Here is a 24,997-nt window from a genome sequence, read left to right on the forward strand (position 1 = left end):
AATTGTTATGAGAAAATGTACATTAACTGTGAATCTCATGCACAAAAAACTAGGCTTTTCAGGTGAAGAAATGCTTAAATGATCTTGGTTTTAGTGAAGTTAAGGGATAAACAACAAATTAATACTGCTACATTAAAATTTATGAAACAAAGGATCTTAGATCAGGCTAAACAAGAAATATTTGCCAAGATTGAAAGTTCGCAGAAATGTTCTTTCTATAAATATCTACTTGATGGGTTTTACCTACAATATTATTTTTAAAAAATGTATATCAAAGTTAAGATTATCCTCACACCTTTAAGCTATTGAAACTGGGAGATACAATAAAACTAACAAAGCCCAGAGGAAATGTTTTTCGTGTCATACTTGTGTTGAGGATGAATATCATTTTATGCTAGCATGTTCTGTTTATGCAGATTATCGAAACAAATTTATTAAAAAAATATTTCTTTCAAAAACCATCCATGTTTAAATTATTGCAATTATTCAATACAGAGAACTATAAGGATATGTGTAACCTTGGTAAATATATTTATTATAGCATGAGGCGAAGAGATCTTGTAATCCAATAATTGTAATATTTTCCTTCTTTTTATTTCACTATTACCAGTATTTATGTACGTACACATTGTTCTCCTGTAAATTATCCACTTCTGTACTGTATCCGATTGTATATTGTATTATATTGTATATACTGAAAAGCTGTAAAGCTTAAAGTAACAATAAAGAAAGTATATGGTAATATGTATGTACAGTTTTTTTCTATTCATCTAAATATTAATAGAAGACTTTGTCTAAAGTAAGTAAGTAAAGAATAATCATTTAATTTAAAGCAGGTGGTTCAAAGTGTGATTAATTACAGAAACAATGCTTTTCGAATCAGTTTTATATTTTATGTCCATTAAAAAGCATCTTCGGCTTTCCATCGTAAACGTCAATTTATATCATAAAACAATGTGAATGTGTTCCTTAGTTATTTCTATACGACACGTGATCTCCCTTAAATACTCTCTATTATAGATGAATTCAGCCTATTAAGGAAAGGAAATTCAAAATTTCTATTGATATAAAAATGTTATTTTCATTTTCATTCGTTATATTTTGATTATTGCTCTCACGCTTATGGAGTCGCAGTCATAAGTAGACCTTGGTTGTATTTTCCTTTTTATATACAGAACAAGGTCGACATTGTGAGTGACACTGAAATCAAGGAGAACATGAAGATCAAGTCTGGAGACGAATGGATAAACTATCAATTTACTAAAGTAGTGGATGGCAACACCATGACAACGGTGTGTACTAATACTGGTATACTGAAAATATTGTTGATCATTTTTTTCCTAAGTGAGAGATCATCAGTTTATTTGGAACACTTAATTATCTTAATTGCAATCATACTGCAATCTAAGATTAATTCTATCATTTGTCCTTATCAAGTATTTTATATAATTTTGTTCATTAGACAAGTATATAAAAAAAAACCTTTATTTATTCTTAGACAATGACTGCCTTCGGAAAAACCTTGATAACTAAGTCTACACGTCAATAGATCTCGATATGGAATCAGAAATTACCAAGATATAGTATTCAACATTTGAGCCGATCAAAAAGCAGCGCACATGCAATTACGATGTGTACCTGCATGTACCAAGCTTTGAATGATTAAATATATAGAATAATCCCCTATAATACCACTTACTTTGTTATAAACAATTATATACAAAGATAATACGACTTAACTAATTACTCTGTAATATTAAATACTCTATTAAATTTTAGTTTTTTTTTTTTTTTTTTTTTTTTTTTTTTTTTTTTTTTTTTTTTTTTTTTACAATATTTATATTAAAGCTGGAACAATTTGTATACAATCAGGGGGTCAACATCTTTTCTTTCGTATAATCCTGATAAATATTACTTGGTTGTGATTCTTTATTTTTTATTATTGGAATGTCTTTTCCCATGTAAAAGCAAAATTATTTATTGTCTTTGTCTTGGCCTGTTATACAAGGAGAGGGTGTGCATAGGCTTTGCCTGTTGCCCAATCCTTCTTGAATTGTTCAATAAGATATGTTTAAAGTATAATACGTCTCTCCTGAAACTGAAAGACATCCAAAAATCACTAGGGGTTCTTTATACCATGTACATGTGATTTGATGATTTGTCAAAAAAAAAAGAAACTGTTTGGCGATTTGAAATGTGACAAAAAATGGTATAGTTTAATTCTTTAGCAGGAAAAAAACCATGAATGTCTGAGTTTGATTACTCTTTCAATTTATGATTTTTTTTTAAAAGCAACTGTATACACCTTTGTGGTAAAATGTCTATGCAGAGTAGAAACAAAAGATTTTTGTATAAAGAAAGATCGAAGCAATGATAATTAACAACATTGTTAAAAAAAAATAAAACATTTGAGAATGTATCTGAATAACCCGGTATATGATGAAATCAATATTGCATTTTATACATTTATATACATTCATTCTCATCAACATCTATATCTACATAATTATGTACATGTAAGATATAAAATAATGTAGAAGTCAATTAATGAAAGTTTATTGAATTTCAAATTTTATTGTAAAATTTTTATATGTCATTTTAGTAAGTAGGAAAATTTTTTATGGAAGTAGTAAATAAGAATCCAGCATAACTAGTGTATGGACATTAATGTTTTGTTTGCTGTAAGATTCTGAATTCCCCTTTATTCTACGAAAATCATTTTGCTTTAACCCTTACGAAAACACTATAGTTTACTATAGTTAACTATAGTGAAAACTTTGACACTTTGATTTACTATATAATGCTAACTATGAAAACTTTGATTTACTATAGTGATCAATCACTATGAAAACTTTGATTTACTATAGTCATAGCTATGACACTATAGTGATAACTATAAAAACTTTGAAATACTTTAGTGATCATTATGAAAATTTTAATTTCCTAAGGTTATCAATCTAATATGCATTATATCGTTGTATATAAGATAATAATGCTATATGCTATACATCTTGTTTGATGTACTGATGTGCTATAAATATAATTTGATTTAGTAATATAAAAAAAGACCAAGTACAATGAAAGACAAAGAATATTCATTTTAGAAATGCTTAGCCAGTAGCAGACATTGAAAAACATGAGGTTTCAAAAAGAAACACTAAAAATAAAATTTAATATAAACTGTACTGCATGCAACGTGCATGGAATTATTTGAAATACAAGGCATCAACAGATAACTTTGTTAAAATGAGAAAATTTGTAATAATGGATATTACCTATCTTATGCAATTAATGTGGAATTAATTGAGACTTCTATCACAGAACATTATATACAGTTGTGATAAATCTTTAACTGTGATTTACTTTGACACTGATTTACTATAGTGATAACTTTCAAAACTTTGATAAACTATAGTGATAACTTTCAAAACTTTGATTTCCTATAGTGATAACTATGACACTATAGAGATAACTTTGAAAATTTTGATTACTTTAGTGATCATTATGAAACTATAGTGATAACTTTGCAACCTTTGATTTAATGTAGTGATAAATTTGAACACGTGTATTTGATTATATTGATTCAAGAGATAAATAAGAGAAAAACTCCTAATATTTAAGTATAGTTTTCATATATTTTTATTTGAAAAATTTCATCATTTTAATCTTCTTGATAAAGAAGCTTTGAAAAATGTATATAAAAAAAATATTCCAACACACAATACCAAATTCTAATGGCAATATCATTCTTTAAGGAAAGCTTTTATAAAAGAAAATAAAACTTTTCTTCCGCTTTTCATAAGGAATTCTTCACGGTAGATTTATTTTTTTTTTATCTTTCCCTATGATTCAAATAAGAATAACTTTATTAATACTTAGATAAGATAAAAATATTATCATTTAGGTAGACACTTAATTTTGAGAAGAGGAAGAATTTATTATTAGAATAAAAGCTATTTGTTGCACGAAAATATAAGAATGAGGTTAGAATAGAGATAAATAAAACCAATAAATTCAAATGTTCAGTTTAAAAGAGAAATCGTAAAAGCAGAATATGTTCGATAACATTATAATGAAAGCAGAAAAATTACTTAAGACGATATCATTATTTACTTCTTTTTTTTTATTGTAGATCAATATTGCTTTCTATAACATTTAGTGTAAAATTTCCCGTTAATTTTACCTGTGTAGCTTAAAAGGATAATTTGCTTCCTTAAGGGTTAGGTAATTTTAAGGTAAAAATAATGCTGTAACCAGACATAAAAACACATACGCTCAAAATACATTTACTTGAGCTTACAAAAGAATCAAAAAATTAAATTAAATTAATAAATAAACAAATAAAAAGGAACAATGTAAAACAAAAATAAAGTTGCCTTACAGATTATGGAATATTTGATTTGAAGATTTTGTTCATACTGTATGAAAAGCATTTTCACTCTTTTCATATTTTATTTGAAGGAAAAGGCGAGTCAAATATGACAAGCACAAATCATGATCAACCAAAGAATTACATTGTAATTGTCTGTTATTTATAAAGAAACACAATAGAATGAATGAAAAATCACTTTACTTTGTGTGTGTGTGTGTGTGAGGGTGTGTGTGTAATATGAATATATAATTTAAAAAAAAAATCAATAGATTCTTCATTTGTACAATTCGGTCACATGTGCACTCATCGTGACGAATGGGATATTTATTCTGAGATACACAATTTTATAGTTGACTGTTTTCATTCCTTATCAAAACAGTCGAATATACATGTAAGTAATACTGAATTAGTGATGCTTCTTTTTAGAATTATCTGGGTTTTATTTGATATTAATCCTAGAGTTTTTAATTCATATTCATTTTGTGTGATGCTTTCATGGTCCTTTGCAATGTGCAAAATGGTCCAGGAAATACAAAAAAGAAAAGAATTTCATTTTTTAACTGCAACTTGTTAATGAAATCTGGGTTGGCAAAAAAATAGAATACATCTGGAAATATTAAAAATTACAGAAATAAAATGATTATTATTTATTATAACTTACTTTGAAATTGTACATGTATTACATTTTTCAAAATGACCATTTATTGGTATAAATACTTTTACTTTCGTTTTGAGATATCAAATTATACTCGTTGACAAAAAAATGATAAACATTTATACAGCTCAAAATCTTTTTTTAATCTAATATGTGTTTAAGAAATAATAAAATAAGAATATTTTAGAAATATATATATTGTACTTAATGGGGCAAACTCAATATATGATGAGTTTCAAAAAAAATCTTTCACTTTTATGATTTTTTTTCTCTAGAATTGAGTTGCTTCCCTTTCTGCACGAATAACAGCCTATATATATTTCGCTATGTTTCCTATCGGTTAGGATTCAACGAAAAGGATTTGTTCATTTTATAAGTATTATGACAAGACTCTAAAAGCACTAGAGGGTTTCTCAAATGAGATGTAGTATTACAGAATTGAAAATATCAAATGAATACTCATTTGAAGAGATTTTTAATTGAACTCTAGCACGCGTCAAATGATTTGATGATACCTTTAAACAACTAAAGATATCTTGAATTATTTGAGTATTTGTTCAGTTGGCTCTCCAGAAACAAAAGACCTGTTTTGAAAAAGATTGAGTAAACGAGAGAGAGAGAGAGAGAGAGAGAGAGATTAAAAATAAAGAGAGGCACATATAAATTGACAGTATAAATGGTGATAGAATATGAAGTTTGATCATTTTTTTAATCAGTTCCTTGAGGTTTAGTTTTAGATCTGTAGTTCTCTGTAATCTGAAACTATCAAGGTGATGAATTAATAATGGTACATAATCAAAATAATTCCTCAAAATGTAATAAAGAGAGCAGATAATTGACAAAAGAAATAAAATTTAATTGAAATACATGTATTAAAACAGAAAAAAACGGTGATAATTATTTTGAAATGTTTGTATCATTGATACTATCTTGTCCAATTTTCATAAGTATATAAAGATAGTCATGTTGTATATTTTATTTGAAAAATAAACTAAATCATGATGGACAATGTATTATAAATAAATATTTTTTTTCAATAATTGGTGGCGTTAGAAATAAATATATATCAATATATAAAAGTTTGATGGTGATATAGGAACATATTACGAATAATTTAAGAATTATAAACTCCATTAATACGAGGGTCGTTCAATAAATAATGCAATAGGTCATTTAAAAGTAAGAAAAATGCGTAATACATATTCTAAACATTTTCAATCCCTTAAAGCAATCCTTGTCAGCCTTTATACGTGTCTGTCTTTGTACCCATGACCAGAAAACCTCATCATACCCATCTTTAGGGATGCCCAAAAGACACTGATGAAATTCACTTTCCATGACATATCTAATATTGTACAATCTTCCTTTGATTGTTTTCATGCATTTTCAGAATAAAAAGATCTCACAATGGCTAAGATCTCGCGAATATGGGGAATGGCAAAGCTCTGTAAACTTTCTTTTCAGAATTTCATTTATTTTTCTGTGCTTGTTTGCAACAGCGTTGCCAGGTGCAAGAAAATTACCCTGGGAGCCGTATTTGGACTTCCTTTGCAGGAAATCTGTTTATCTTTCCTCAGTGTAATTTGAACATAAAAGTTACCATTGATGATCCTTCCTTTGGGTGTATCTACATGTTTTGCTGGACCTCTTGAAAAAAATAAAACTAATAAAACATGCATGGAGTCCTTGTTTTTCTTTACAATGATAAGAACGATAGCTTTTTCTCTGATTCCACATTTTATTATTGTTCTTCCTTTTTTGGCTATAATAAATGCACCCATGTTTCGTCATCCATCACGGAAATTTAACAAATCTTCTATTTTGTTAAAATATTTGTTTTTAAGTAGACCGTTGGTACATTTAATGAGTATTTTTCGCTTAGGCAATTTTGAGAAAATAAGGCACATATCTGATAGAGATATTATTATATTCATTTCCGTTGTCAGAATTCTATAAAATGTTATGTCGATGAAATGCTTAGTGTTCTAGCAAGTCTTTGGATGTAAATCTGACATTATTTTTCAGATATCATGTTGCACATTGCATAGATAATTTTTGGTTTCCAAACAAATTTCAATCGACCAGTTTGACTTTTATATTTTAACTCTCTTTTTTTACTTTTGAATTTCTGAATCAATCTGAAAACTACACAGTGTTAAAGACTGTTCTTTCCAAATATAAAATCATATCTTTAATATGAGTTCTTCGGCGATTTATGTAAAGAAGCACAGTTTTCACATACGCTCTCATTTTCATCTCATTGAAAGAGATCATTTGAAACTGTTTTCAGCTCAGTGTAGTGACCATGCATACTTTAAAAGTGAATTTCTTTGCGAGGAAAATAGAAAAAATCATGGGGTTTTCAGTGATTAGGAGCTCTTTAATTGAACGTTTCAACTGTGAAAAAATAAAATCAAATAGATCTATATATACTATGATATACTGCTTGTTGCAATATTTATTGAACGACCCTCGTATATTATATATATATATATATATATATATATATATATATATATATATATATATATATATATATATATATATATATATATATATATATATATATATATATATATATATATATATATACAAATGTATGTGTGTGTGTGTGTGTGTTTGTGTGTGAGAGGGTGTGTGTGTGTGTGTGTGTGTGTGTGTGTGCCACCTACAGCCCCCGGTCACGAATTTGAAGAAATTTGAATCTACACTACTTGAGTATGCTTCCATCTCAATATGACTAATCATGCCTTTGCTGTTCCTAAGAAGAAAGTTTTCAAGATTTTTTTCCCTAAATATTCCTTTGAAGAACTTTGATCGCCCACTGTGGACCCGTCCTTCCCCTAGCTGGAGCTCATGACTTGATCAAATTTGAATTTACGCTACCTGAGAATGTTTTCATATCTATATGTTTAATCATGCCTTTGCTTTTCTTGAGAATATTTGTTTTAAAATTCCAATTAAGAACTGCGAACGATAGTATTGTTCTCTCGCCTACATGTACCTCCAAGTCTATTTTTAAAAGTTAACACATTTGAATGATTTTCATATTTATATAGAATTTATATAAAATTTTTCAACATTACTTCTCTGGGAAAACAAAGAGAGATGACTCTATAATTTTGGTAAAAGTTGTGTTTTTCACTAAAGAAATCAACGGAAAACGGAAAATATTTTCAAAACATCTTTCGCCCCCGTGAAACAAAAATTCCTCTTTTTATTATGGCTGAAATATTGCCAACTCGGCGTTAAACAATCAATCAATCTACCCTTTTACAGGTAATGTGGACTGCCATTTCACAAATTCATGCCAATTTTTTTGTGTTTCACAGGGGGACCATATGTTTACAGACAAAAAAACCTACAAAAATGCTTATTTTTCACCAATATCAAAGGGGTTTTAAACTAAAACATTGTATTTTATCAATTCTATATGTTTAATTTTATATGTGTAAAACCAAAAAAAAAAAAAAAGATTCAAGGAATATTTGTTCATATCCAAGAATATTTTAAAATGTGGTGATGCTATAAAGCCCGATTTTAATTGAAAAAAATACCGTCTACCTTAACACTGGTATTAAATTATCAGTCAATTACCATTGAACTGTTCTTTGCATTCAACAAAGATTATACGGCCTAATTGCCATTGAATTATATGGGTGTAAAATGTAGGTGGGAATCGAGAGTTGGCGTGCGTAGTTCTTTCAATGTAAAACTTTGATCACCCATGTTGCCCCACCCTATTCACAAGGGTTTGAACAAACTTGAATGTACATTAGGTTTTAAACTTTCACATAAGTTTTAATTTCTCTTGCTAAGTGGGTCTTGAGAAGAATAATTTAAGTTTTTTCTCATATTCCTCCTTCTTTCCTACATGTTCCTCTATAAATTTAACTCCCATTTTGGTCCCACCCTATCCCATGGGGTCATGATCTGAACAAACTTGAATCAAAACTAGGTAATGAAGCTTTCGCATGTTTCAACTTTACTGACTCAGTGGTTCTTTGAAAGAAAAATTTTGGAAGATGTCATGATATTGATACTTATTCTTAATACCCTTTCAATGTGGGGGTGGTTCTTCGTTTGTACGAACTTAAATCCACTTCACCCAAGAACGCTTTTTGGCAGGCTACATATAGGTTAAAATTGGCTAAATAATTCTTGAGAAGTCGAAAATGCTAGAAGTTTACAAAGGGCGGACAGACGACGCCGGAAAAAGTGTGATCAGAAAAAGCTACTAAAGCTTGTATTAGTGCTTTTAAGTAAATCGTCATTCTTTCTTTACGATGCAAAGTTAACGTAAAGAAATCAGTTTCACACATTGAAAATTGGTGTTCTGCTTTATTGCAGCATACATATTTGGGGTATATCAAACAAAAGTTGAGAGGGATTATAAAGCAAACAGGATTGTGATGCAAAACATTTGCAAATGAACGATGCACATTAAACGAGATAGTAATTAAAATTGGTCTGTGTACAATGTAACACTAATTATTCTTGAAGACAGGGGATTAGCAGAATTATATTCCCAAGACCATTTTGCAGTTATGCAAGTGTGTATATCGGAAATTTTCGTAAAATTTACCCAGGCATTTAAATTTGTACAATACTGTCCAAATGATGATATATTCTAAACAAGAGCATCTGAACTTGTGCTTCTGATGCAGAACATTAGGATCTTTCATTCTGTATTCTGATTGTTTTCACGCTTTGTTTAGATAATATTATATATTATATCTATGAAGGAGTATAGTAGGGACTTTGAGCTCAGTTCGATCAATTTGAGAAATTCGTAAGTCTCACTGTATACTTCAAATCAAATCTGAGTTAAGATCAATTCATTAAGTATACATGTATATTCCCAAATTAAAATTACAATACTTACTATAGGACATACTTTAGCACTTTGATTTAGCTAGAAATTTTACTAAACTTTTTTTTTAGATTAAGAGCCTCGGTATCTTTAAAATTCCATAGTAATGATGTTAATTTTAAAAATATTTACATGTGAAAATACAAATAATATTTCCTTTTTCATATATAAAAAAAATGGCATGTACAATGTAAAAATGTAAAAAAAAAAAAAAAAAAAAAAAAAAAAAAAAAATGAAATAATCTTATTTTTTTCCAATTCTTTCATGCAATTTTTTTTATATACATGTATATTAGAAGGAGACATCACATCTATTTTCACATATAAATATTTTCAATCCATAGTAAAATACGTTGATTTATTAGAGTAAAAACTTTTCTTAACTTTAGTAAAAGCTTTGATATTATAATTAACTATAGTGAAATATAGTAAACAATAGTTTAGTTGAAATCCATCCTAATACAGTAATTGTTGCTTTCTTTGACCTAGATATCAGCAAAAATTGATATTATTCACCATGGTAAGTTTTTTGTATCTCTCTCTCTCTCTCTCTCTCTCTCTCAATTTGAAATAATTCAGAGAGATCAACATCTTTTGTAACTTAATTTGAAAATATTGAAAAAAACTTATGATATGCAACGAAAGCAACCTTATTCCTGCAAAAGAAATCCGTAATATAATCATCAGTTCGCAAAGTTGACTGTATTTGTTGCTGATTAATACATGAACCAATGGGAGCCCATTACTGATATCACTAATTTGCAGATCGACTGAAGCATTTGAGAATTTTTTTAATGCTTGAGGATTTTATATATGTTTGTTGTTGATTGATTCTGATTAAAATATCCGATAATCGATATCCCTAATATGCAGTCTATTTAAACAATTCTGAGTTTATATAAAGGTAAATTTGAGTAGAGAAACATTTGATTTTCTTTGACACGATAATGCCACTGTTTATTATTGCAAATCATGCACTGTACAAGGCGATTTACCTAATTCTTAGTTCACAGGATTAACATCTCCAATGTAATTCAGATCTGACTTTCGTTGTTTATTATCTGTTTGTACAATGAAGCATTTGTATTAGCACGGAACCAGAGATTTTGATGGTGACGATGAACTGCTATAAATAGTTAAATCGAAGTACAAGAGTCTTAGATGAATTCAGAGTGACTTAGTTGTATTTAGATAACATGTAAATGGTGCCTATCTGAAAAGATGTAGAATTGTTAGCTTCTGGAATATACACCTGTTCTATGAGCAAATATAATTTACGATTCGTTTATGATTATATCTACTCGTTTGGTATCCCCCTCTTTTCGACATACTGCCATTACATTTTGTTTGTTATTTTAGTCAATCTCAGCGAAATCTGGGATTTGGAAAGGATATTATACACAGTTTAACACCCGTTATCCTTTTACCATGCAACTATATCTTGAGAACTTCGATGGATCTGTTAAAGGCGAAGGCACTAACGGCATTGGAAATTTCATGATTAATGGAACATGGGACAGGTTCAGTGGGTCTATCCAGTTCACAAAGCAATATGTTGGTGCCCATGACGTGAAGTATAATGGACGGATATGCAATGATGGCAGAAAAATAGACGGAAAATACAACGTCATGGGTGGCACAGGAGAGTTCCATATGAACATTCAATAATACTTAGGGACATCATTTGAAAAAAAAATTAATGCCTTTCAGTTACTTTCCTTGGTTCTTTGTTATTTCAAGAACTTGGAGTAACTAAAGAAACTTTTCTGTGTTTGACTTAAAGTATGTAAAAACCGAATGGTGAATTTCTCTCAACTGATGGTAGCTTTTCTTTTATTTTCAAACAAACAATAATTTTATCTTATTCATTAAAGTGAATTGTCAGATAATTTTAATTTGAAGGTTCACAAGGTTTTTGTGGAAATTGACTTCAATCTTAACCCCATATTGTCAATTGCTAGAATATGAACACATATTGAAACACATATTGTATAACTACATTTTTATGGTATTTTATGTTTCAAAGCTAAAGCTGAAATACAAGATATACTTTTTATTTCTAAACTTTTAAATAAGGCACATGGGCCTTAATGCAACACCATATTCCATTTAAACTCTAGCAGCATTTCGGCTAATTCGTAAATTGACCCTCTTCCATCGAGTCTATAAAAGACTTTTGGATGAGGGTTATATTCCATCCAAATGTATAGATTTTACTAGTATTCTTAATGATGTGGTAACTGAAAGGTATCTTTCTACATCACGGTCTAATCAATTTCAGCAACCTATACTCTTGCTAGATTGCACATGTACATGAAGTCTATATAATTGATGTTTTTATCTTATGAATCATTTTCAATGTCATCTCCATTGGGAGATTACAAACTAAGTTTGAAAGCCGGAAGTGAAGTTCTAATGTATTCTGGTGGTCTGACAAATAAAAACGGACATTTATGAAGAATGACTCTTACACAGTGTGTTTTTATTTATAAATCTTAAAATTTCACGTAAATATTCAGAAACCAAATTTCTGAAATTTTACTTATAAAGCAAATGTATAAAAAGAATCCCACGTTAGTAAAACCTTATATCTAATAGTAGTTAGATTTTAATCTCCATGTAGACTATGTAGTCTTTAGGACATGGAATACTTTAAATGCCAACAGTTGTCTTTAGTCTTTTGATAATTACTAAGTACATGCATATAAAGGTTTGGGTTTTGACGGAAAAATGAAATGAAATAATCAGCTAGTCATAATTTTTTCTCTAATAGTGATGAAAGCAGAAGAACAAACAAGGTTACACTTTCTTATTTTTTTCTATTACTGATGACGGCATAAAAAGGAAGAGAAACACCATGATAAGATATAAATTTTTAATTTGTTTATTTATAAAATTTATTTAATATTTCACATGTACATACCCTTGGAACAGAGATTTTGAGACTGGAGGCACAAGGTGAAAAAAAAAATAAAATAAAAATTCGCATAAATTAATGGTTTATCATAGAAAGATTTTAGAAAATGCATATACAAAATGCAAAGAACAGATCCCAGAGTGATTCACTGAGTGTTACAGTGACTCAGACCTCGGATTTACTCTTAAGGGTTTGGTTTTGTTTGCAGCAAAGTGAGACTCACAAAAAATTAAGACCTTAATATCTCAAAAATTAAGCCTTGCTGACACTTGAAAACTGGTCCATGTCATCTTCATAATGAAAACAATCTCTGGGTATATGCAGCTTAATTGACACTTGCAGCAGTTTGCAGCTATGAAGTGCACAATACACCTGCAGGACTGCGCAGCTACAGGTTTTAGTAGTGCACCAAAAAATCCAAAAAAATGTGAAATAGTTAAACCAATTAAGTGGCTACAACTATTTGAGAAGAACCTTTGTTTTAAATGTAAACTCACTACAATAGGTACAATTCTTTAAATGCATACTTGTTAGTTCAACAAGAAAATGTTAGCCATGAAAGTAGTCCCAACCACATGGCAATGTGTTAAAAATAGAATTAAAGAAACTCACTGTTGATCTTAAAATAGCACTTTATATGAAAGCCCATATGTATCTAAAGTATTACTCTATGGTGTGTACAAAACACAGGGAAGTTAATGTTAGAAAAATAATTTTCACCTTAAAAATTATGCCAAGTAAGGTATGTTAAAAATCTGCAGGGGGAATGAAAGTGTGCAATTTAAATAAGAGGCCTGGCCCACAACGATCACTTGAGTCACTTTGGTGTTCTTCAGATTTCTAAGACATTCAATTTTCATAAAAACAAATTTGAGCCAATGTTGTGGCCCAACCCTGGGGTCATAAGGCCATGTCTAATCCAAAACTGATTCCACTACATGAGGATATTTCATCAACATGGCTTATTTGTTTTCTGAAGTTTTTTTTCCACATGTATACATGCATTTACCAATTTATATATAAAATCTAATCTCAGATATATTAAAAAAAACAAATAGGGAATATTTAAATATTATTATAATATTAGGTCTGGCCCATGATTTAGACCAACTTGAATCTTTACTACTTGAGGATGCTTGCATTAAATTATGAGTAAATCATTACCTTGTTGTTCATTAAAGGACGATCTTTTTCCTATCTGTTCCTATGTCAAACTTTGATACCCCTATTTTAGGGTTTAATTTTTATGGATGACAGAAGGACAGACACCAGAGACTCTTTTATCAGAAAAGTTCAATAGAGCCTCTGCTCAGATGACTTATAATGTAAAATGTCTTTGATTACTGTAAAAAAAAAGTCACCAAAAAGAACAAAAGAAAAGGATGATAAATGAACATTTTTTTATTCTTATTCACTTCCAGGATATTATATTTCTTTTAACATGTTAACCAGCATATGCAAGTTTGACTAATTTTTGTGAAAGTTTCTTTAAAGATATAAGGTATAATTTTATAATGAGCTTCAATTCTAACGAATTGAATATAACTCTAATATAACTTTAAGATATTTGAGACCTGTGTTCTAAGCATGGGTTTCACAAGAGTGACTTTAAAACATTTTTTTTTTTTTGCATTTAATGCGCTAAACAATAAATTAGATAAAACATTATTATAATATCCTGCATCAAGATCCCAAAATGTTCTTCATTGTAAACTCGTGACAAGTTCAAATGTATTTTTGTTTATGGTCATCATATGTGTTCTTTTTCAATGATGTTTGGAAAGTTCATGCATTTGTACATGCAATCATGAAATCAGAAATATTAACTTTCTCAAGTCATATCGTATGAAACTAAATCACAGTCTTCACATGTTGCTGATATTTTCTCCAACACTGATTTCCAAAAGATTAACTGTTAAGACAAACCAACATGGACCAAAACCTCTGTCATTTGAATGATCTCTTTAATTTTGAAATCTGTAAAATATTAAATATAAATAATTTATAACATACCACTAAAAAACCAATACTGTCGATCACTTTCAAAAAAGGAACTTGAATTGAAAGTTAAATCTTTACATCATGACTAAGTAAAAAGCATGCAAAGATAGACATGTAAATTCCAGGGTCAAAGGCTACACATTCCTCAGCAATGATGGTCACATTGTAAATGTTGGTCAACACTGATTGTTGCATTGAATATATCTCATTTTAATTTACAATTGTGTAGATGAGAGTAGTTTAATCCATATAGAGATTAATGAGCCTAATGTGTATACAAAGACGTCACCTATAAATAAGATCAAGGTAAACCCAAGTGATGGTCATGTTATCCTGCCTTGGGAAGTAGATGAAACAAGCATATAAGATCACAATTAAATAAAACAAACAAGTATCGGTACAAAATCTGAAGGTTAAATGACAAGGTAAGGATTGGATGGCAGAATTTTTAAAACCTGATATGATGACATGTGTGTTCGTAAGCTACAAGAAGACGATAAGAAACAGTTCCTTCCAAAAGAGATTGAAGTTTTCAATTATTTAAAAATGACCTCTGATGCGGCTTTTCTTTTTTCAGTCACTGTTCACCTAACATTTGTTTTTTATCGTTAAAGTCAACTGCAATATAAGCAATTATTTTTATTGGTTTATATGACATCACACATAAGGTTTGATTTTTCATGATTACGATACTTTATTCGCTCAAGCAGCCACTGGTAGGAGAGAGCTGTAGGCGTACTCCAACCATGGCTTGAGACAATGTGATGGACACATATACAACATTCACTTAAATAAGATCTTTCATCCAACCGCATATATATTTCTCATCATAAAAATTGTACATTCTTTCATGCTGTACACAGGGAATAACATCTGAATCCAATCATACAAAATGAAAATGACTAGTCAGCTCACTTTGATTATAACACCTACCTTATACCCTTATACACATGTCTATTAAATTAACAGAATCATTTCATTGTGATATAAAACTCACCTTACAGGGGAAGTTCTTGGGAGGGCTCCAACACAGGTATCACATGAAATGCAGAAATTGGCAGTCCAGAGAAAATATCTGAGCAGTGTTCTTTTTTTAGTGAAACAAGGCATTCTGTAATCATTGTAAACATACTTATAATAAATTTTAGGAAAAATGTTAAAAACAATTCTTTTAAATCTAGATATTAATATCAATCTTTGTTGAGGGGTGTCAGTATTTTAACTGAATGGTATTTATTCCCTGAAACTTTTTTCTCTGAGACATTATAAGAAAAGAGTTTTGCTTTAATCTCTCGAACATCAATGAATGTGAATTTGAATTTGATTATTGTTTGTTATTGTCTCATTGAAAGTCCCTTCCATTTTTTTTTCTTTTAAGCATTTTAACCTCAATGTATCAAACTATCAGATTTCTCGATTTTTTTTATTGGTACCATCAGGATAGAAATAACAAGGTTTGCCTGTACCATTAAAATGCAGGTCCTAAAAAAATAGCATTTGAGATAAAGTGGTGGCTACATATACATTCATTATTTTTTTTTTAAATTTTATAGAAAAATCTTAGAGGTTTCTACATGAATATTATGGTATTTATGGATCAATGCCAAGATTTACCTCCCTCCTCCCCCCCCCCCCAGCACCTTATCTCTTCCTTACCAGTGCAACCAACAACCTAAGTCTGATTTAGCATACGAAAAACTATCATTAAATGACCATTTAATTAAATATAAATATGCTTTTGATTCAGCATGCTCAATGGTTCCTTAAGATCAGGTTAGTCCCCCTTATTACTCCCTTTTTGATGAAACCAATGCAGTTGGCAGAAATTCAAGTTTTCAATCTTACTTACCATTTCAACTAGAGAAGATTCTATGCAAATTTCATCTAGAAAAAAATAATAATATTTTTCAATTTTGCTGCACTCTTCATTTGATGAACAATTTACATATCAAACATAAGCAAATTAAGTTGACATCCTTGAATATTTTTATCTTTTAATTTACTTTTCCCCATGAGAACTATGTACACTGCCCTGATCTGCAAATTAGAATGACTATGTCCAAAATGATGGTTTGTATACATAGTACAAACTTATGTGTATATTATTTATATAAATAATTAATAATACTTGCGTCTCTTTAACAAAAAGTGAAACAAAAAAGCAATAAAAATTGAATATCAAAATTTTGATTTACAAATAACACAACTGATTTACCATATATGTGTACTACGTAGAGCCACTTCACTTAGCCTTCATTGGACATTTAACTTGGTGTGTCTGAGGCTCAGTGAAGGATCTTACACAAAAATCGCTCATTAATGAAAACTAAATTTAGTTATTTACTCTACTCATAATATTTGAAACGCTATTATTGACTGAACTTTATTTTGATACAATGACGAATACTTTTAGTATTTTGAAACATAGTAACATTTATTAGAAGAACCTTAAATATTGCCCGCTACCAAATTGTGGTCTGCAAGAAACACGTGGAAATTCTCAGATCCTTCGTATAACGTTTAACCTTTTTAAAATTGATGTGCATCAGATCTCAGGCGCTGTCATACTCAAAATGTATTACTGATACTAGGAGTTACATATCTGAGATAAAGCTCATAATTCACAATAAACACAAAAAAATCAACTAACCAGCTCCTACTTTCACTTTAGCCGAATATCGCATGACAGACCTCAGATATAAACTACGCAGAGTGAATATAGTTCTTAATTTCCGTGCAATATTTTTTCAATATTATAACGACTATGTCCTACATCTGTAGGATTAATATGCTTATTTGATAAAAAGTAATTAATAGCCTTACCTGCAAAAGAAATAACAGACGTTAACTTCAGTCGGAACTGCTAAAACTGGGCGCGTATTAATTTATCTGGTCCATTGTAAAATCAAAGACGGAGAATTCCCTGATATGACGTAAACATCGATGTTACTTTTATAAAAAACAATATTAAACATTTAGATTGATACATTCTAATTTCTAGAGATGCTTTAGAGATATCTCTTTAATTGCTTTGTGAAATTGGGGTACTAGAGACAATAGATTATAGAAATAGTCAGTAGGTTTCAATTCCGGAATGGCAGCCCACAGATTTCGCATGGTGGACATGCCTAGTTGATGAAAAACAGACAGTTATGGAAAAAGTACGCACAGAATTGCTAGGAACGAAACAAATAGTTGTACCCATATCGTTCAACTATCTGTACATAAACAACAAATGTTAAAATCATGTTATTGTTTTGTTAGACCTGTAACTGTGCAGTCCTGCAAGTGTAATACATGTATGCACATTATTGCTGCAAGACACTGCAAGTGACAACCAGACTGCATCCATGTCAAGACAGCTTTCCCATGAAAGGTGTCATAGGTCAGTTTTCAAGAGTAAGCAAGAAGTATTTATTAAGGTATTGAAATTTTTATTTCATACGAGTTTCACTTGGATGAACACAAAACCAAACCCTTAAAGCCTTCCCTTTTATCTTCCTGCTTTTTCACACTATTTTGTTTTACTTAATCTATATTTTAGTATTTCATTATTGTTCTTAATTTTCATCCTATTTGTACTATTTTTAACAATCTGCTTTATACCGTGTCTATTTAAATAATGATTCCAAAAATTATCTACTGTTGGAATACTGTCACGTTCTACTCTTAAAAATGACGTCATATCAACGTAGAAAAACACTGTCAGTAGCTTTGTTGTATAGAAGAAATTGGATAATACAGGTAAGTACCTTAGCAAAGAAATATAAATTTAGTGTAGATATATTACTAGACTTATATATTACACATACATGTTTTTTTGTTATACACTAGAAAATACAAATATACATATCTTCCGAAATGACACGTTAATCGTGCTAGAATGAATGGCTAATTCATTACCGAAACAAACCTGCATGGAGTTAAGGACTAGCACCTAATCTTAGTTTACTCATAAAATAACTGAAATACCAGCTTATATCTCTTTGTATTTTGGAATCTTTTAGAATAATAAATACGCTATAGCACAAACTCAAAACTTGGCATAACTCCTTCCTGGTTATTTTGCATTAATACAATTTTGATATTTGTTCATACTCATACATAAACAATCATTCAAATTATCTGTTATATCAAAAAATGTATAGCGCTGTATGCTATTTAATATAGTTTAACGCCTTGTCGACAGTTTTTCAGTATGCTAAATTAAATATGTGTTGCATAATTTGCTAATTGAAAACAATATGTCAAATCTGCATTATTGTTTAACGCCGAGTGAACATTATTTCGTAATGCTAATTGAAATTAATAGTATTGTATACTAATTGAAAACAATATATCAAATCTACATTATACTATTTTTATAAAGTTTTTTACATGGAAAAAAAGTACGAAAGAAACGGCACTAAGCATGCGCCGCACGCGCTTCGTTGACAATTATTTTTTTTTTTTTTTTTTTTTTGTCTCCTTTTCACTGAATAAACAATATTTATTTCTTTTTTCAGAGAACTAAGTTAAAAACTTCGTTTAAAAACGAAGTTTTAAACTAAACTTTTAAAAGAAGAATTCGATTTTGGGGTCAAAAAGGCTTACAACCTCATACTTTTTTATGCTTTTGTATTGCTCACGCGATCTCATACACTATTTTAGCGCGTTTTTCTGGGGACCGGTAATGTTAAGTCGTTCCTGAAAAACAATCACTTCTTTTGTTTTAAAATGAAAATGTTTTCAATTTTATCTCATCTCCAATCTTTATTTTCCTTATTTATTGACACCGTTGACATTGAACCACAAATATGCCAGATTATCAAAAACTGATTACTTCAGTCTCCTGTGTATCGGGATGGTTATTTACTTTTATCATTTATTTATTTTGAAAAAAATAGAAAATACTACTCAGCTATACGGTCATGAAGAGGCCGTCAATCTCTACTTCACTATGGAAGTGTTGAAGAGATAGAACAGCGATTTGAGGATGGACGCACAAGGTGAACAATTAAGAACAAGATGTGTTTGTGAAACACTGATGTCCCCGTATGGCAACTTATATCAAAAGTTAAACTTTCTCAAATGCAAATCAAATATGTTTTGGTACCAAAAGTAAGGTCTTGTCAAGAGGAATATACCTGTGAAATACGAAAGCCCCAGCAGCAACCATTGAATAGATATGGAAAAAGTAAACGTTTTTTTTTAAAGTATGTCAAAAATCAAGGTCAAGGTCAATTGGTCAAAATTAATTATGCCCAAGGAAAACCCTTCTCCCAAGAAATACACATGTGAAATATGAAAGCCGAAGCACCAACCGTTCAAATGTTATAGCCAAGGTTAAAGTTTCTCAAAAGTAGGTCAAACTCCAAGGTCAAAGGGTCAAAGTTGTTGGTATTTAAAGGAAGGTCGTGTCACAAGGATTACACATGTGAAATATAAAAGCCCTAGCGCCAACCGTTCAAAAGTTATGGCCAAGGTTAAAGTTTTTCCAAATAAGGTCAAACCCCTAAGTCAAGGTCAAAGCGTCAAAGATGTTGGTATCCAAAGGAAGGTCTTGTTACAAGGATTACACATGTGATGTATGAAAGCCCTAACATTAACCGTTTGAAAGTCATGGCCAAAGTTAAAGTTTGGTAAAATTTTGCAAAACTGGGTCAAACTCCAAGGTCAAAAGGTCAAATATGGTGGTACCCAAAGAAAGGTCTTGTCACAAGGAATACACTTGTGAAATATGAAAGCCATAGCTCCAACCAATCAAAAGTTATGGACAAGGTTAATTTTTTGCGGACAAACAGACAGACAGACAGCCAGCTAGGCAGACAGACAGACAGACGGACGGACAGGGCAAAAACTATATACTCCCGAATTTTCGATACGGGGACATAAAAATAGAAAATCATGTCACCAGTTAATGATTTATCACAGTAAGTTTAATCGAAAAAATATATGTACAATTAGAAAATAAAAATAACAAGATGTGTTTGTGAAACACTGATGCCCCCGTATGGCAGCTTATGGCGAAGGTTAAAGTTTCTTAAATGCAAGTCAAACTCCAGGTCAAGAAATCAAAAATGTTGGTACCCAAAGAAAGGTCTTGTCTCAAGAAATATACCTGTGAAATATGAAAGCCTTAGTACAAACCGTTGAAAAGTTAAAGTTTTTTCAAAGTAAGTAAAACGGCGAGGTCGAGGCCAAATGGTGCTCAAGGGAAATTCTTGTCACAAGTGATACACATGATCGTGAAATCTGAAAGCCCTAGAAACAACGTTCTGATGTAATGGACAATGTTAAAAAATTTTAAAAGTAGGTCAAACTCTAAGGTCACGGTCAATGCTAAAATCGTTGGTATCCAAAGGAAGGACTTGTCACAAGGAATATACATGTGAAGTATGAAAGCCCTTACACCAACTGTTCAAAAGTTATGGCCAAGGTTAAAGTTTTTCAAAAGTAGGTCAAACTTCAAGGTCAAGGTGAAAGGGTCAGAGTTGTTGGTATCTAAAGGAAGGTCTTGTCACAGGGAATGCATATGTGAAGTATGAAAGCCCTAACGCCAACTGTTCAGAAGTTATGGCCAAGGTTAAAGTTTTTCAAAAATAGGTCAAACTCCAAGGTCAAAAGGTCAAAGTTGTTGGTATCTAAAGGAAAGTCTTCTCACAAGAAATGCATATGTCAAGCATGAAAACCATAGCACTAACTGTTCAAAAGTTATGACCAAGGTTAAAATTTTTCAAATTTGAAGAAGGTCAAACTCCAAGGCCAAGATCAAAAGGTCAAAGTTGTTGGTATGCAAAGAAGGGTCTTGTCAAAAGGAGTATACATGCAAAGTATAAAAGACCTAGCTTAAACTATTCAAATATTATGGCCAAGGTTAATTTTTTTTCAACAGTAGGTCAAACTCCAAGTTCAAGGTCAAAGGGTCAAAGATGTTGGTATCCAAAGAAAGGTTTTCTCACAAGAAATACACTTGTGAAGTTTGAAAGCCCAAGCTCCAAGTGTTCAAAAGTTATGGCCAAGGTTAAAGTCTCAAAAAATTTTGCAAAAGTTGGTCAAACTCCAAGGTCAAAAGGTCAAATGTGATGGTACCCAAAGAAAGGTCTTGTCACAAGGAATACACAGGTGAAATATGAAAGCCATAGCCCCAACCAATCAAAAGTTATGGGCAAGGTTAAAGTTTTTGCAGACAAACAGACAGACAGATAGACATTCAGACGGAAGGACAGGGCAAAAACTATATGCTACCGAATCTTGGATTACGGGGGCATAAAAAGAAACGCCATGATAATATATAAACTTTTGTTTATTGATGATTTTTTAATCATTCACATGTACATACACTTATCAATAAACATCTTCAATTAAAATCAAACTTCTTCATGTTTTACACGCCATGTTTCTCTCTAGAAGTATGAAATATGAAGAATATGAAGACAATAAACAGTAAGCAAGCTCTTAAGTCCATTGGATCAATATTGGAAATGTGCAAACAAAGACCTCTAAAACATCAGAGGTGGGATCTTGTGCCATGGAGGAGTAAACATCCCCTGTCAACCGGTCATACTCGCCATGTGCTCCTTGTCATGATCGGGCTAAGGAAAATCCCGTAGACAATTCAGTGCGAAAATAATGGCCTAACAATCGGTATGAAAAAACGCTAGTCAACTTCGACTTATCGATAGACTGTATTTGATATTTGTCGACTGTCGCATTCTTTTCTATATTATCACAAATAGCTTGGCAATTCATTCAAACAAGAAAGTAAAAACATAATTCACAAAAAAAAAGAAATTAAATCGTTGACATAAAATATTGACATATATATGAGGCGCCGTTTTGGTATTTACTGCCAAAATGTGATATCACCTATACGAATAGGTGATATCACCTATTCGAATAAGTGATATCACTCATTCAAATTGAATAGGTGATATCACCTATTCGAATAGGTGATATCACTTATTCGAATAGGTGATATCACCAATTGAATAGGTGATATCACCTATTCGAATAGGTGATATCACTTTTTGGCAGTAAATACCAAAACGGCGCCTCATACATATAACAGTGAGAGATACCATTGTACTATTTTTTTTTTTTCAAACGTGATTTTCTATGCAGTCATGTTTTACGGCATTCAGTAAAAATAAGTTCTTATACCTATACTTTGTAAGACATGGAAATTAACCTACATGAATCAAAAAGGTCTTACAAAAGTTGAAAAAATACATATCATATATTTTAATTCAAAAAAATAATTTTTTTACTCCTGAATATCATTTTTTTTTCATTTCCATCGATGTTTGGGACAGTATCAATGGCGTCGGATATTATATTTGATTCTATTACTCTTTCATGAATTAGGTAATCATATAGCTGTGGTAGAAACATAGTATCGATGTACGCTGGCTCTCTTTGAGATTTTATTCTGAGAAACATTAAAAAAAAATCTAACGTTATAAGCACTTTCAACATATTAATATTTATTTCAAATGCCAAATTTTGAGCACAATTTAGAAAAAATCAATAATTACGTTTTCAACACGTATTTTTCAGTGTTTTAGCCAGAAAAACTCGCCGAATAATTTATTCAGGTAGATAAATGGTTTGAATATTTCATGTGTTATGATATGGTACAGTGCAGGGAACTAATTTTGTTACATAAACCAGCATCAGCATAAGCATTAGTAGCATCAGGATCGAGCTAGCATCAGGATCAGCATTTAAAAAACAGCATTACCAGGATCAGCATCAGCAAGCAAAGGATAAAACCATCACTGACCTACATAAAATTAGCATTATCCTACTAGCATCAGAAAGTCGATGAGTTTTAATTCAGTAAAAAATTAAAAAAGAAGGAAAGAATATTGGTTAAAGTATTCACATTATTGATACATAGTGAGATATTATGATCAAATAATTGTAAAAGGCACTTTTATTGCTTTACACGGCAATGCTGAAATTCATTATCTACTTCCGATAGCATGATGCTACTTCCGGAAGCATTGACCTAATTATAAAACAGCATCAGGATAAGGATTACTAGCATTAAATCAGCAAGCAAAGGAAGCATTCAAATCAGCAAGCAAAGGAAGCATTCAAATCAGCATTGATGCTGTAACAAAATTAGTTTCCTGCACTGTAACACATATGATGTTAATTTCAAGGAGAAGTGTAAATTTCAAGGAGGAGAGGAGGAATATGAAAAGAAAATACCTCTTATGCATGAAAAGTATTGTCAAAATCGATCCTACACCAAGGAAGACACCAAGGGCAATGAATAACATTTTCTCTGCAATTTGATCATTTCCATCTGATTCACTTTTTTCAGCTTCTTCTAGAACAAATTGAAATAATTTTTGAAGTATCAAATATGGAGATAATTTTAAAAAGCTACTAAGAAGCATTTATTATATTAACTACAATAAAGTAGCCTTCGCCAATTCTTTTTGGGATAGAGCTACAACTCCTTAGAATTTTCGTAATGGTGCAAATGCGAAATGATTCACTGTCGCATGCAGGAATTTCGGCTCAAATTATTAGATGACTTTTATTCAACATTTCTTATTGGTACTCAAAAATTGAAGTTATGCAAGATATAGATTGATCCAAAAATCGAATGAATATTCCATATATCGGTTATTTTTCGTGCATGTCAACATCACAGCTTAATCGCTTGTGTTGCGAACTGATTAAAGTGTTTGCTCTAGAGTAGCGGAGTAACGAGTTGAACCTTACGTCGCGGATTCGAATCCACTGTGTGACATGGAGACAACAACCACACAGTGAGTAAAATACGTGATGAACTGAGGCAATTTAGCAAATATGTGCCAATTTCTGGCAGAAAATCAGATTTATTACGATTATACCGAATAAGTGCTATGTACTGACAGTTTGGGGAGGCAGGAAATCGAGCCGGAAGCCAGAACGTAAACAATAATAGTGGCGAACCATTGAATATTGCAGTTGTGCCCCAAGAATTTGTCAAATAACGTCAGGAAGTTAAAGATAAAGATAAGCACAGGTTCTATGAATAAAGGTAACACCAGCGTCGACTGGAAGTGTAAATCAACTACCGATGTCTGTACCTGCTACATTATTAGCTAGTACCTTGTCAACAGCTTACAGAACTTTCATCAGGTGCTGCTAATAACTACGTCAGAAGGAAGTAGGCATTAGCCTAGAATCTCTTGTCTA

General features: G+C 30.8%; 1 protein-coding gene and 1 long non-coding RNA gene across 2 annotated transcripts in view; both read left to right on the forward strand.

Moving 5' to 3' along the window:
* Nucleotides 1-24,997, forward strand: part of LOC133194003 (zinc finger MYND domain-containing protein 11-like) — a 187,921-nt gene that overhangs the window by 46,257 nt on the left and 116,667 nt on the right. The window lies entirely within an intron of this gene.
* Nucleotides 4,698-12,361, forward strand: LOC133193609 (uncharacterized). Its single transcript, XR_009721947.1, has 3 exons — nucleotides 4,698-4,763; nucleotides 10,390-10,420; nucleotides 11,260-12,361. It is a non-coding gene; the product is annotated as an uncharacterized LOC133193609 (long non-coding RNA).

This window comes from Saccostrea echinata, unplaced genomic scaffold, assembly GCF_033153115.1.
Source record: "Saccostrea echinata isolate AGI-Se365-2 ecotype Australia unplaced genomic scaffold, CSIRO_AGI_Sech_v1 ptg000028l, whole genome shotgun sequence".
Lineage (NCBI taxonomy): Eukaryota > Metazoa > Mollusca > Bivalvia > Ostreida > Ostreidae > Saccostrea > Saccostrea echinata.